The 11,903-nt window shown below is 49.8% G+C and overlaps 1 long non-coding RNA gene across 1 annotated transcript; it reads right to left on the minus strand.

Moving 5' to 3' along the window:
* Positions 1–8,219: 8,219 nt before the first annotated feature.
* Positions 8,220–10,361, minus strand: LOC120369219. The gene is made up of 2 exons (XR_005583007.1): positions 10,230–10,361; positions 8,220–8,579 (listed from the first exon to the last, which is right to left on the minus strand). It is a non-coding gene; the product is annotated as an uncharacterized LOC120369219 (long non-coding RNA).
* Between the last annotated feature and the right edge of the window lie 1,542 nt (positions 10,362–11,903).

The raw sequence follows: 11,903 nt of genomic DNA on the forward strand, positions 1-11,903 counted from the left end.
TAACTCCACCTCCGTGAGAGGCGTAGCACTTAGGTCAATGTAGTTAGGTCAACGCAGTGCCCGTCAGGGGCAGCTCTAGCCATTTCGCTGCCCCAAGCATGGCGGCACGCCGCGGGGGGCGCTCTGCTGGTCGCCGGTCCCGCGGCTCCGGTGGACCTCCCGCAGACGTGCCTGTGGAGGGTCCACTGGTCCTGCAGCTCCAGTGGACCTCCCGCAGGCGTGCCTGCGGATGCTCCACCAAAGCCACGGGACCAGCGGACCCTCCGCAGGGAAGCCTGCGGGAGGTCCACCGGAGCCGCCTGCTGCCCTCCCAGCGACTGGCAGAGCACCCCCCGTGACATGCCGCCCCAAGCACGCGCTTGGCGTGCTGGGGCCTGGAGCCACCCCTGGTGCCCGTGTAGGCAATGCATTGCTTCCATCACCTATTGCTGCCTGTAGTGAGGCGGCCTGGCTCCCGACGGCCCCTGAGAGAGAGGAACCAGAACAGCCTCCTCAGTGGGCGGAGCCACCTCAGTGGGCGGAGCCACTGCCGCCTGTTCCCGCCCCCCGGAAGTCAAGGGGCGGGACAGGAAGTATAAAAGCCCAGCCTCAACACTCAGTTGGAGCCCAGCGGCCGGAGAGGACGGACGCTCCTGTTCAGGCTCCTGCTGGACCGAGCCTGCCCAGAGCCAGGTACCCTGATGCGGACGGACCGAGCCTCCCTCGAGCCAGGTACCCTGACGCGGATGGACCGAGCCTCCCTCGAGCAAGGTACCCGGACGTGGACCGACCAAGCCTCCCTCGAGCCAGGTACCCCGAGGTGGACTAGCCGAGCCTGCCCCAAGCCCGGTACCCCGAGGAGCTGCCCGAGTGTTCCCGTGACCCGAGTCCGGAGGAGCAGCCCGACCTAGAGAGCCCTCAGCACGACGAGGAGCCCATGGTGTGGGACCCCGCTGCAGAGCCCAGCGAGGAGCAGGTACCCATGGAGGGGGAGATGGAGTGTAGCCCGGGGGTAGCCGACCCCTGTCCGGCTGAGGGCACTGACGTGCCCATGTCAGTGTGTTGCGGCCAGGATCCCCACTGACTGCAGCGGATCCACGCCGCTGTTAGGGCCCCGGGCTGGGACACAGTGGAGTGGGTGGGCCTGTGTCCCCCCTGCCACCCCACTCACGGGTGGCAGACTCCCCCTCCTACCAGCGGTCAGGCAGAGAAGCCTGCACTTACCTGCTGTGGCTCAGTGCCTAACACAAGGACCTGAGCCCCGGTATTGTTATGACTGCTCGGCTCCTGCTACAAGGACCTGAGCCTTGGACTATAGTTTATTGCCCCACCCTGGGTCTTACTGACTATTGTTGCTCAGCTCCTGCTACAAGGACCTGAGCCTTGGACTATTGTTTATTGCCCCACCCTGGGGCTTACTGACTATTGTTGCTCAGCTCCTGAGACAAGGACCTGAGCCCCTTGGGACTATTGTTTGTTGCCCCACCCTGACCTAGGGCTGGGGCTTACTGACCATTGTTGCTCAGCCCCTGATGCAAGGGCCTGAGCCCTGAACTATTATTATTGCTCAGCCCCTGATGCAAGGACCTGAGCCCTGAACTATTATTATTGCTCAGCCCCTGATGCAAGGACCTGAGCCCTGAACTATTATTATTGCTCCGCTCCTGATGCAAGGACCTGAGCCCTGAACTATTATTGTTGCTCAGCTCCTGCTGTAAGGAGCTGAGCCTAGAACGGCTGTGTTTGGTGCCCCGCCCTGATTAAGGGCCGGGGCTTAGCTTGTTAACTTTGTGTTACTACTCAGCTTCCAGGGGGATCTGAGCTCCCTGGATTCTTGGGTGCTGCCCCGCCCTGAGCTAGGGCTTGGGGCTTACTGCCTCTGTAACTGCTCAGCTCCGGCTGCCAGGACCGGAGCCTAGACCTAGTGTCTGCTGTCCCGCCCTGACTGAGGGCTGGGACTCATTGCAGTAACTGTGTGCCTTCTGTTCCGCCCCTGCTTGAGGGGCAGAACCCCAAAAACCTTCAGAACCCGGAGACTGATTGGGGCCGTGTAGTGAGGCGGCCTGGCTCCCAACGGCCCCTGAGAGGGCACGGCCCCAACCTCGGACTATTACACTGCCTTTGACGGTTGGAGCCCTCCTGCCCTGTGCAGGGCTGACAGCCGGAGCCCTACTGCCCTGGGCTGACAGCCAGAGTCCCACTGCCCCAGAGCTGACAGCCCGAGTCCACTGCCCCAGGGCTGACAGCCAGAGCCCCACTACTCCGGGGCTGACAGCCAGAGTCCACTGCCCCAGGGCTGACAGTCCGAGCTGTCCGTCCCGCACAGGGTATGAAAATGAAATTTCTGTTCTGCAGGAAATTCTGACATTTTGAAATTTGTTTTCATTTAGAAGTGTGTGAAAAGTTTAAACGTTAAATTTTTCACACAACAGAAATTATGAATAATTTCAGTTGGGTACCATCAGCGCATTTTGTTTTGATCATATCAAATCATTTTGTTCCAATAATGCCAAAACAGTATAATCGCATAAAAATGCTAACTATAATAGATAATATTTTGATTTAGTATAAATATAATTGTAGTATTAAAAGTTGAAACAAAATGAATCAAAAGTGGTAGTCCAAATAAAATGTATTGACCTTGACATTGCTGAAGCAAAGAAAGAAAATGTCATCAAAAATTTTATCAAAATCAACACATTCCCACAAAAAGTTTCAGTTTTGACGAAATAGTGTTTTCCTCTGAGCGACTGTTCCACTGAGATTTTTCGACCACCTCTGGTTATTCCCAGGGGCTGCCAATCTATTCCACTTATTACAAGCTCCGTCTTTGCTTGAAAAGAAAAACCTGGTGGCCCATCTGCAGTGCCTGAGCGGAACAGCAGCCACTGCAATGTACACATCTGCGGTCACATAATCAAAGAGCTGAACCCTGCCAAAAATAGAATAACAATGTCTCCAGATTTGATAAATGATTCCAGGTCACTTACAACTCATGTTGCTTTCTGAGCGTGGAAATTATTGTCAAGGGATGAAATAATGTCGAGATAACAGGGCACGCGGTAACCCAGGCATGTGAAAGTCTCCCACTTGATACGTTTGGCAGCCCTTCTCTCCCTGCCAGTGTATGATGATGGTGCTTAGATAACTGGCTAGCTCTATGCACTCGGGATACTCATATTGATTTAATTAAGGCACTTCCATTCCCAGTCACCTCTTGGTGTCACCCCACGCTCTGCACCATCCCCAGCGGGTGTTATTGCTAGTCTAAGCAAATTACTCAAGGCCTGGTCCCAATTATGTTCTGTGGGTAATGTCAAAAAGCATGGCTGAGGCCTGCATCAGAGTCCTCTCCTCCCCCTTCCCTCCTGTCACCTCCTCCAACAAGGGGCTGCCCTGCCTTTCTGGACTAGCTCCCAAAGCTGTCAGCAATGAATCAGGGGGAGCATGGTACTAGTAACTTGGACAGAACCTTTTCATTCTATGTTACCTGAACCCCCTTTATTGGGCCTTCACAATGTGTGAACTCCACCCCTGCCCCGCAGGTAGGCAAGCCTGGAATGCAGACGAGAGAGCCCATTTTGGTTGTGGCAAGGGTGGATTGGAAGTAGGCTGGTCTATGCATGGTGTGGACCCACTGGCCCTATATCCCATGTGGGGTAGAGCAGTGCTGAATAGTGGAGCTGAGGGTGGCCACACAAAGAGAAATAGAGCCCCCTCTGGAATCAGAGCACATTTTAAGCAGATACAGTAGTTCTGCAGCTGCTGGTGGATTCCCACTGACATTACTGGGAAGGGTGTATATGTGGAGAGGGCAGTGTCACGTTCAGCAGTCCAGACCCAGGAGAGGTTGTGTCGCAGCCTGCCCCACTACCATGGGTGCCTCACAATGCTTTGATGTTGTCACTCCCAACCTGGACTGCTCACAAACAGCCAAACAGCAGGCAGGTCACACCCTGAGTGTCTGTGTATAGCACAGCCCCGGTCCAGCAGTTCTGACCCCAGCAGCCTGACAGCAACACACCAGCCACACTCTGGCTTCCAGCAGCCTGGGTTACTATCTGCAGGGTAACCCCAGCACACTCCCAGTCCCAGATTTTCCCACAAGCCTGTGTTCTGCACAGTCCAGCCCTCTCCTGGACAGTCTAGGTATTAAGATCCATTGCTCCAGCAATGTGTCAATATTTAACAGTTTGCTACTTTAACTGGAGTTATCAAACAGTTCAGTTCAAACACAGCACTGCTGGTTTAGATGAAATACAACAGGTTTATTAACAAAAGAAGACAGGACTTTCTCTCTTATTACTGAATTCACTTAACCTTAGAAATGGTTACCAGTGAAATTGCATCAAAAAGTCTAAAACTTATTCTAGCAAGGTTTGGTTCAAGACTTTCTAAGGATGGCCTTTCTCACTCCCATCCCCCTTCTTCCAGCAATATAGTGGCTGACCCTTTCCTTGGTCAGGATCTCTTGCAGGGTGGGGGGGAAGCCAGAGTGGGGCTGTAGACAGGTTGCTGGAGTCAGAACTGATGATCCAGCACTGTCTTGGGAACAGACACTCAGGGTGTGACCTGCATGCTGTTTAACAAGGATGGTTGTGAGTAGCCCAGGTTTAGTGCGTTCTGACCATAGAGTTCTGACCATAGAGGAAGCTCACGGACACGATTTTGGCTCACACCAGTTCCAGACAGGGGTGTGAGGTCAGTGACTGGAGCAGAACATAGCACACAAGTGCAGTGCAAGCTCCAAATGAGGCAGATTCTTAGTGCATCAAAGGTGCAGCTCAAACCTTCTGCCTAGTGCCAGCTGGGGGCTCTATTCCTGACACTGCAGCGATTTTATGAATGGCTTAGGCAAGTCTCTTCCCACCTTTCTGTTCCCCATCTGCCCAGTGGGGATAATGATCCTGTAGTAGTGAGACCGAGCCTTGAGCACTGGGCTTGGTGCAAGATCTAAGGCCTGAACCAGAGAAGCTGTGAACCAAAGTCAGGCTGATGCTTACAAGTTCACTGTCCAGTACATGAACTTGGCAAAGTTGTTGCTAGTGTGTTAGACACCAGATATTTACATAACTATATTTCAAGGCTAGTACAGATACATCTCAATCTAGTATAAGCAAAGACGGTTTGACAAAACAATGAATACAGATGTTGTGCCCAAGAGATTAGGAATAAGGGAAAGTAATGAACAGATGTCATGAAATACTTAAGATGGTATGTGAGTTATGTATGTTAGTTGTTTGTTTTAGCCTATAAATGTTGGGGTTCTTCTCCTTAATTTTTTATTTGGCTGATGAGGCAGTGGAAAGGCCCAGCGCTGACTCAGCTGTTCCTTCCCATGGGGCGCACATGTGTTAGTGTACCTATAACCACGGAGTCAGGGTGCTAGGACTGTGTCTTGATGGCAATAAACCTGGCCGACAGCCTTTGTCACTGAACAGTGCCTGTGGTCTTTCTTTATGAGTCACATCAAAGTCTGCTGAATGAGCAGGCTTCCTTGTCTTCTCCAAGGAAGGAAGCACTGAGCAGCCTAAACAGCGCTACCAAGGCAATGACATTCCAGCCTCCAGCACTTAACAACACCGGTCAGTACTATTGAGGTTTGCTGAACCAGCTATTTGCATAGAGCTGGGGAAAGCCCATGGAAAGAAGACATGCACACCAACTGACAACAGATCCTAAGCCAGCGGTGTGAGAAACAGTTAATATGTTCCACACTCTCGATGCATGAATGGAAGGAACTCTAACAAGCTATGTCTATCACATGTGCCAAGCCCCATTACAGGGCAGAGCTTGGCACAAGTAGAAGGGAGATGGGATCCTCCTCTAAAAGCCACCAAGAAAAGAGCAGAGCCTGCTACAGCTGCTCCTGCTTGTATTTAGTAGCTCACCATAAACAGACCACTTGAGTCAAGACTCATTTCCCAGCAGGGATATTTCACCTAGGGTGACCAGATGTCCCAATTTTATAGGGACAGTCCCAATATTTGGGGCTTTTTCTGATATAGGCTCCTATTACCCCCCACCCCATCCCGATTTTTCACACTTGCTGTCTGGTCACCCTAATTTCACCCCTGTGGCCATTGACCAAACTCCCCCAGCTGGGAAGCAAAAGTGGCTGAAGTCATGTTCGTGGCTCTGAGTGAGAGGACAGGCTTTTTTAATTAGCATGGCTGAGTGTGACTTGAACTCCCTCAAGAGGTGAGGCCAAAAGCCTGCCTCACTTGGATGCTGCTGTGTTTGTCATCCTCTCCCAAAAGACAATGCAAATTCGAGGAGACACACAAAACCTAATGAGGAACTGTACAGAGGGCAACCTTTTGGGCCTGCATAATTTGGGCTGGCTCATCTCTCCTTGACACACACCACAAGCCACGGCTCTGCTCGGGTTTATTTTTAAAACAGAATCACCCTTGAACATGCATGCGTTTGAAATTACTGGAGAGAAGGAGGGAATGGTTTACGAATCGGTATTAGAAATGGGAACTCTCAAATCAAGTCCCATTCCTGCAAACGCTAGAAGTGCCTACAGGATCAGTCCCACACGCTGAAGGTTCCCCAAACTCAGTGAGGTTTGCCAGTGGCTTCTGGTTGCTGTTGTGACTTGAGAAATGGGGAAGCTGATTTCAAGAACCCAGTGCTGAAGTTATTGGAACAGATCCTCAGCTGATGTAATTCGCTCATTGACTTACTACTTATTATTTATTTGCATTGCCATAGTGGTGCTCTAGGCATCTCATGAACTGAAAAACTTAATAAAAAATCATTTCACATCAAGTGAAATGTTTAATTTCATTTCTGATTGTTTTTAACCTGTAATAAAATTGAAGTAAAACTCCAAAGAAAATTTCAAATTGAAAAATCCAAACATTTTAATATTTTCTGATTATTATTTTGGGGGGGGGGGTTAATTTCAACCAAAACAATTTGTTGAATGTGACACAAGTTTGCAAAAAGGGTTTAGTCAACCCGAATCTGTATTTCATGGTCAAAAAAAGGTTTGTCCATAATATTTTGCCCTGCGCTCCTGGGGCCCTCCAGAGCTAAAAGCGTGACCTGTTACAGAGGAGGTGCACTTCCTATGCAGGGCTGTGACAGACACACATCAGTGGATTGCCCCAAGTTTCATCACACAAGGACCTTTTATTATTCCAGAGTTGTCAGCAGTTTGAACATAGGGATTTCTAATCGAAGCACCCATCTCTCCCTTCTGCACGACACCACATGCCTAATTGATAAAAAAGGCAGCAGTAGATAAAGTGCTTGAGTCTCCTCTGACACCAAGGACAAAGGCACTAGCTTTGTATGAATATAGTCAGTAAAATCTTGCAGATGGCAGGGATTGTACCAATGTCACTAATCAAGTCAGGGGAATTTCACAAATGTAACCAATAAAGCCAGTGAGGTTCATGAGTGTTCATAGAAGAACTTGGCCCACTAGTATGTACTAACTACAATAAGGATTTGGGCACCATGCCAGTCCAAGCTCTTGTGAAATCTGCCATGGTGTTTTAAGAACTCCATGTAGCTTAATTTCCCATCTGGACGGTGGCATTACTGGAACAGCTGGACATATCCCAGGCACTTGCATACCATTTTCTTTTCTTGAGAGAAAGCTTTTTTATGGCAACGGGATCTATTTTGTTTCTTCTTTTTCTGTTATTTTATAGCACATTACTAGGCCTCTATCTGCATTAACTGTTACTGATCATCTTAATTGAAAAGAGACATCTAAGGGGGGATATGATAGAGGTGCATAAAATCATGACTGGTGTGGAGAAAGTAAATAAGGAAGTGTTATTTACTTCTTCTCATAACCCAAGAACTAGGGATCACCAAATGAAATTAATAGGCAGCAGGTTTAAAACAAATAAATGGAAGTATTTCTTCACACAATATACAGACAACCTGTGGAACTCCTTGCCAGAAGATGTTGTGAAGGCCAAGACTATAACAGGATTCAAAAAAGAACTAGATAAGTTCATGGAGGATAGGTCCATCAATGGCTATTAGCCAGGATGGGCAGGGATGGTGTCCCTAGTCTCTGTTTGCCAAAAGCTTGGAATGGGCAACAGGGGGTGGATCACTTGATGATTGTTCTGTTCATTTCCTCTGGGGCACCTGGCACTGGCCACTGTTGGAAGACCGGATACTGGGCCAGATGCACCTTTGGTCTGACACAGCAGGCCCCCTCTTATGTTCTCAGCTAACGGAATGATAAATAAAACACACACACTAACTTTGCAAGTGCATTAACTCCGTTCTTCACATTTCAGTGTGAAAGTCCAATAGACAAATATCCTTTATTTTACTGCATCCCTTCTCCCTCACCATCCACTAAACCCCACTTGTGGGTTGCTGTCAGTTTGTCGCAAGTCCCAGACTTTGACAGGCACTGTCTCCAGCCCCTTGGGAAGTGCTGCCTGGTCCCTTCCTGACTGAGGTTCCACCACGTCACCCAGCTATAGTAATGTCAGTTTTATTTACTGACTGGCTAGAAGAGGCCTCACCCAAGTTCACTTAGCTCTACTATAGCTTCAGCAAAGAGCTCTCTCTCTCCTCTCTCTGCCATCGAAGAGTCCGCTTAACAGTACAGGGTCCTCAGAAGAGAAGAAAAAAGAACATTTAGAACTCTTGAGAAGAATCCCAACCACCGAGAACACATACATTATCATAAGGAAGAAATCCTTTCCCTCTTCTCCCTCAGCTCAGCACCACGTCCCCACTGGTGCTGAGTTTAGGGGAGTACATGGTGGCTCTGAATGTCACTGGAGGAATGCTGGGTAGAAAACTTTTGCAAATAAAGCTCTCTCTATAGTCGTACCTCAATAACAGGCAGGAGAAGAGAGGTTCTTGCCCTGTTCAGGTTCAGGCCTCAGAGCTTACATCACAAATCTAAAAATTGGGCCAGGATGGCAGCAAAATGTTACAAGGCTTGTGAACCTCTTAGACTGGGGCAGAGCCTGCGATCCAGGCCGACCTGGTCTGATTCACAGGTTCACACTGGAAACACATTGAGCTTGTAGTCCCAGCTGAGCTTTGATTTGGGTTTGTCTGTGGTGCGAACCCCAAGGAAAGTGCTCAGTGCAGCCTCTGCTGAGTTGACTTTAAACTCTGATTCCATATGGGGGTGGGGGTAAAATGAGATGCCAAGTCCCCTGTTGAGGTGCTCAGAAGGCCAATTAGGCTCCCTGACATCTGTTTCCGCTTAAAGCACCAAGCTCTGAGATTTAAGCACCTGAGCCAATCTCCAGCTACAGAGTATCATGATTTTAGCTCTGGCGGTCGCCAATTCAATCTGCATTGTGTCTGCCAAGCTAGCAGGGGCTCATCTCGGATTCAAACTGCTGTGGGCCTCAGGCGTGGTGAGCTTCCTCTGTCCAGAGGAAGTATTTAACCTACCGTTCAGTGTGTGTTACATGTCATCCTCCACACAGACACTGGCTCTTTAGCTGTAGCTACAGAGGCTCAGTCTTTCAGTTGTGTATCCCCCTGTTCAATCAGTTGGGATTCAGTTCGCCTCTTTCTCAGTCAGACACACAAATCTGAAAACTGGGCCCTCTCTCTCTGTTTATGGCATGTGGTGCTGCTGGGTTTCAGAAGACTCCAGGGCAGATCAAATGCTAGTGATTGCTTTTTCTAACTTGTGCAAAATGAGAAGTAGGCACAAACTGGCCCATTTCAGCCAAAAGCCATTTCTCTGCAAACCTCCTTGGCGCTCATTTGGCGGGATTAATCACAGAGGAAAACTGTTTTGCAGAATCAGTGTTCATACTCCGTTGGCTTTGTCAACCATGGAAATATGCAGGAGACTTCATTAGCCACAGAGAAAAGCAGACCCAGGGCAATTATTGGATTTCATTCAGCAGCAAAATGCTTCAGTGCAGCAAACAGTTAAACCCCATGCCAAAGCATTCCCCAAAGTAGGCAATCATTGCAGTGACACTCAGCTCTCCTGAACCTTGCATGTCCTTTGTAGTCAGCAAGCCAGGGACTGACTTACCAAAAATGACTCATAGATTAGAATCTCACCATTTCTTTTCTGTTGTTTTGTTATAAAACCACAAGTTTCCTAAATCTCTCTAAACAGAAAAAAAAAAGCCCTCCTGGGGCCACACTGGAAAGAGGAGGGAAAAGTCAGCCAAGGGCAGCATTCCCAGCCCCACGCCCTGGTCACACACAAGGAATCATTTGAAAATAAGGCTAAGGGTCTGGTTTAAGCCAGCTGACTTTAGCAGGTTCCAAGTTACCCCAAGTCTGAGACCATCCACGCCAGGTGCTGAAGGGCCTCCGAACTGAAGATTTTCTTTGCTACGACTGCTGAAATCTATTTATTATGGAGGGTCTGGAAGCAACTAGTTCAGCTTGCAGTGTGATTTATGTGCCTTTATTACGGAGGCACTGGTCATGATGACATCATAGTAGAGCCGGTCAGAAAATGGGCTTCTTTCCATGCAAAATTCTAATGAAAGTGGAAAAAAAGATCATAATTTTTTTCCACAGAAAAGTTTGACTTTTTGACCATGTGATGATTTGGGGGCTCTGTGTGTACCACTCCTGTACTGTGCTGTGCAGTTGGATCATGAAATTACTGTGTCATGGAAAGCTGCTGCATACCTGGTTCCCTCCTGAGTTAGCAGCTTGTGTCACATCTCGGCCAGGCCAGAAACAAGGGTGGGTGATCAGTGCTTAACTCACCTGTCTATTCCAAGTGAAAACAATGGGTGTGCTTCACTGGAATTGCCTCCTCTTGTCTGAAGGGAGGGGGATTTGGAAGTTGTGGAAAGGTACCAAAAGGAGGAAGAAAAGAAGCCGGTGACCACAGCAGGCGTCTAGAAAGGGACTCATGGGAAGAACTGGAGGAAGAGTCAATTTGCCCCAGATTAAGACGAAAGAGGCTGTGGCAGGGACGGGGCAGAGTAGGGAGGAGGCAGAGGACCCAGCCTGCCTACCAGAACCAGGGTCGGCTCTAGCAATTTCGCCGCCACAAGCACGGCGGCACGCCGCGGGGGGCGCTCTGCCGGTCGCCGGTCCCGCAGCTCCAGTGGACCTCCTGCAGATGTGCCTGTGGAGGGTCCACTGGTCCCGCGGCTCCGGTGGACCTCCTGCAGGCACGCCTGCGGATGCTCCACCGAAGCCGTAGGACCAGCGGACCCTCCGCAGGCACGCCTGCGGGAGGTCCACCAGAGCCGCCTGCCGCCCTCCCAGCGACCGGCAGAGCACCCCCCGTGGCATGCCGCCCCAAGCATGCGCTTGGCGTGCTCGGGCCTGGAGCCGCCCCTGACCAGAACACAAATGGCTCCCCTGGACTCCCAAGGGTAGGCTGAGCTCGTGAGAGACATTGTGTTTAGGATGTTTTACTGTTTTCTATATGATCTGTACTCTCCTGTACTTTACCTGTTGGGTGGAGTTCTTAGACAGGGTTGTGTTTGAGTGCCAGAGAGTCAGTGCTGGGCTAGGTGGCTGGACAGCAGTTTCCCACACTCAGGGCAGGAGGTGACAGATAGAAGGGCTGTGCCCTGAGTGTTTGTCCAGGGGCCCTGAGATTGGGCCAGCAGCTGGACTTTGTTCAGGCTCCAGGGGCTTGAAACACTGAAGTTTGTGTTCTCCTCATAGCGGTCCTACTGTGTGGCCTGGAATGGGTGTATGCTAGGATCTGTGGAAGGGGAAAAATCAAAATGCAAAATATTTAATCTGAAAACCAAGATACTTTAATTCTGAAATGCCTCATGGGAGTTGTCATTTGGGTTCCCCAGGCCCGCATTCTCCTCTTTAGGCCAGGCTCCCAAGTTGGAACACATCCCCCATGATGCACCATGGTCTTGCCTTTTGTAAGGGGAGATGGTGCTTGTGGCAGTCACATGGCCAAAGTGAATCATGGGGAATAAAGTCCAGCTGGGGAGCTTGTCCTAAAGAGGAGAATG

This window comes from Mauremys reevesii, linkage group 7 (genome assembly GCF_016161935.1).
Source record: "Mauremys reevesii isolate NIE-2019 linkage group 7, ASM1616193v1, whole genome shotgun sequence".
Taxonomy (NCBI): Eukaryota; Metazoa; Chordata; order Testudines; family Geoemydidae; genus Mauremys; species Mauremys reevesii.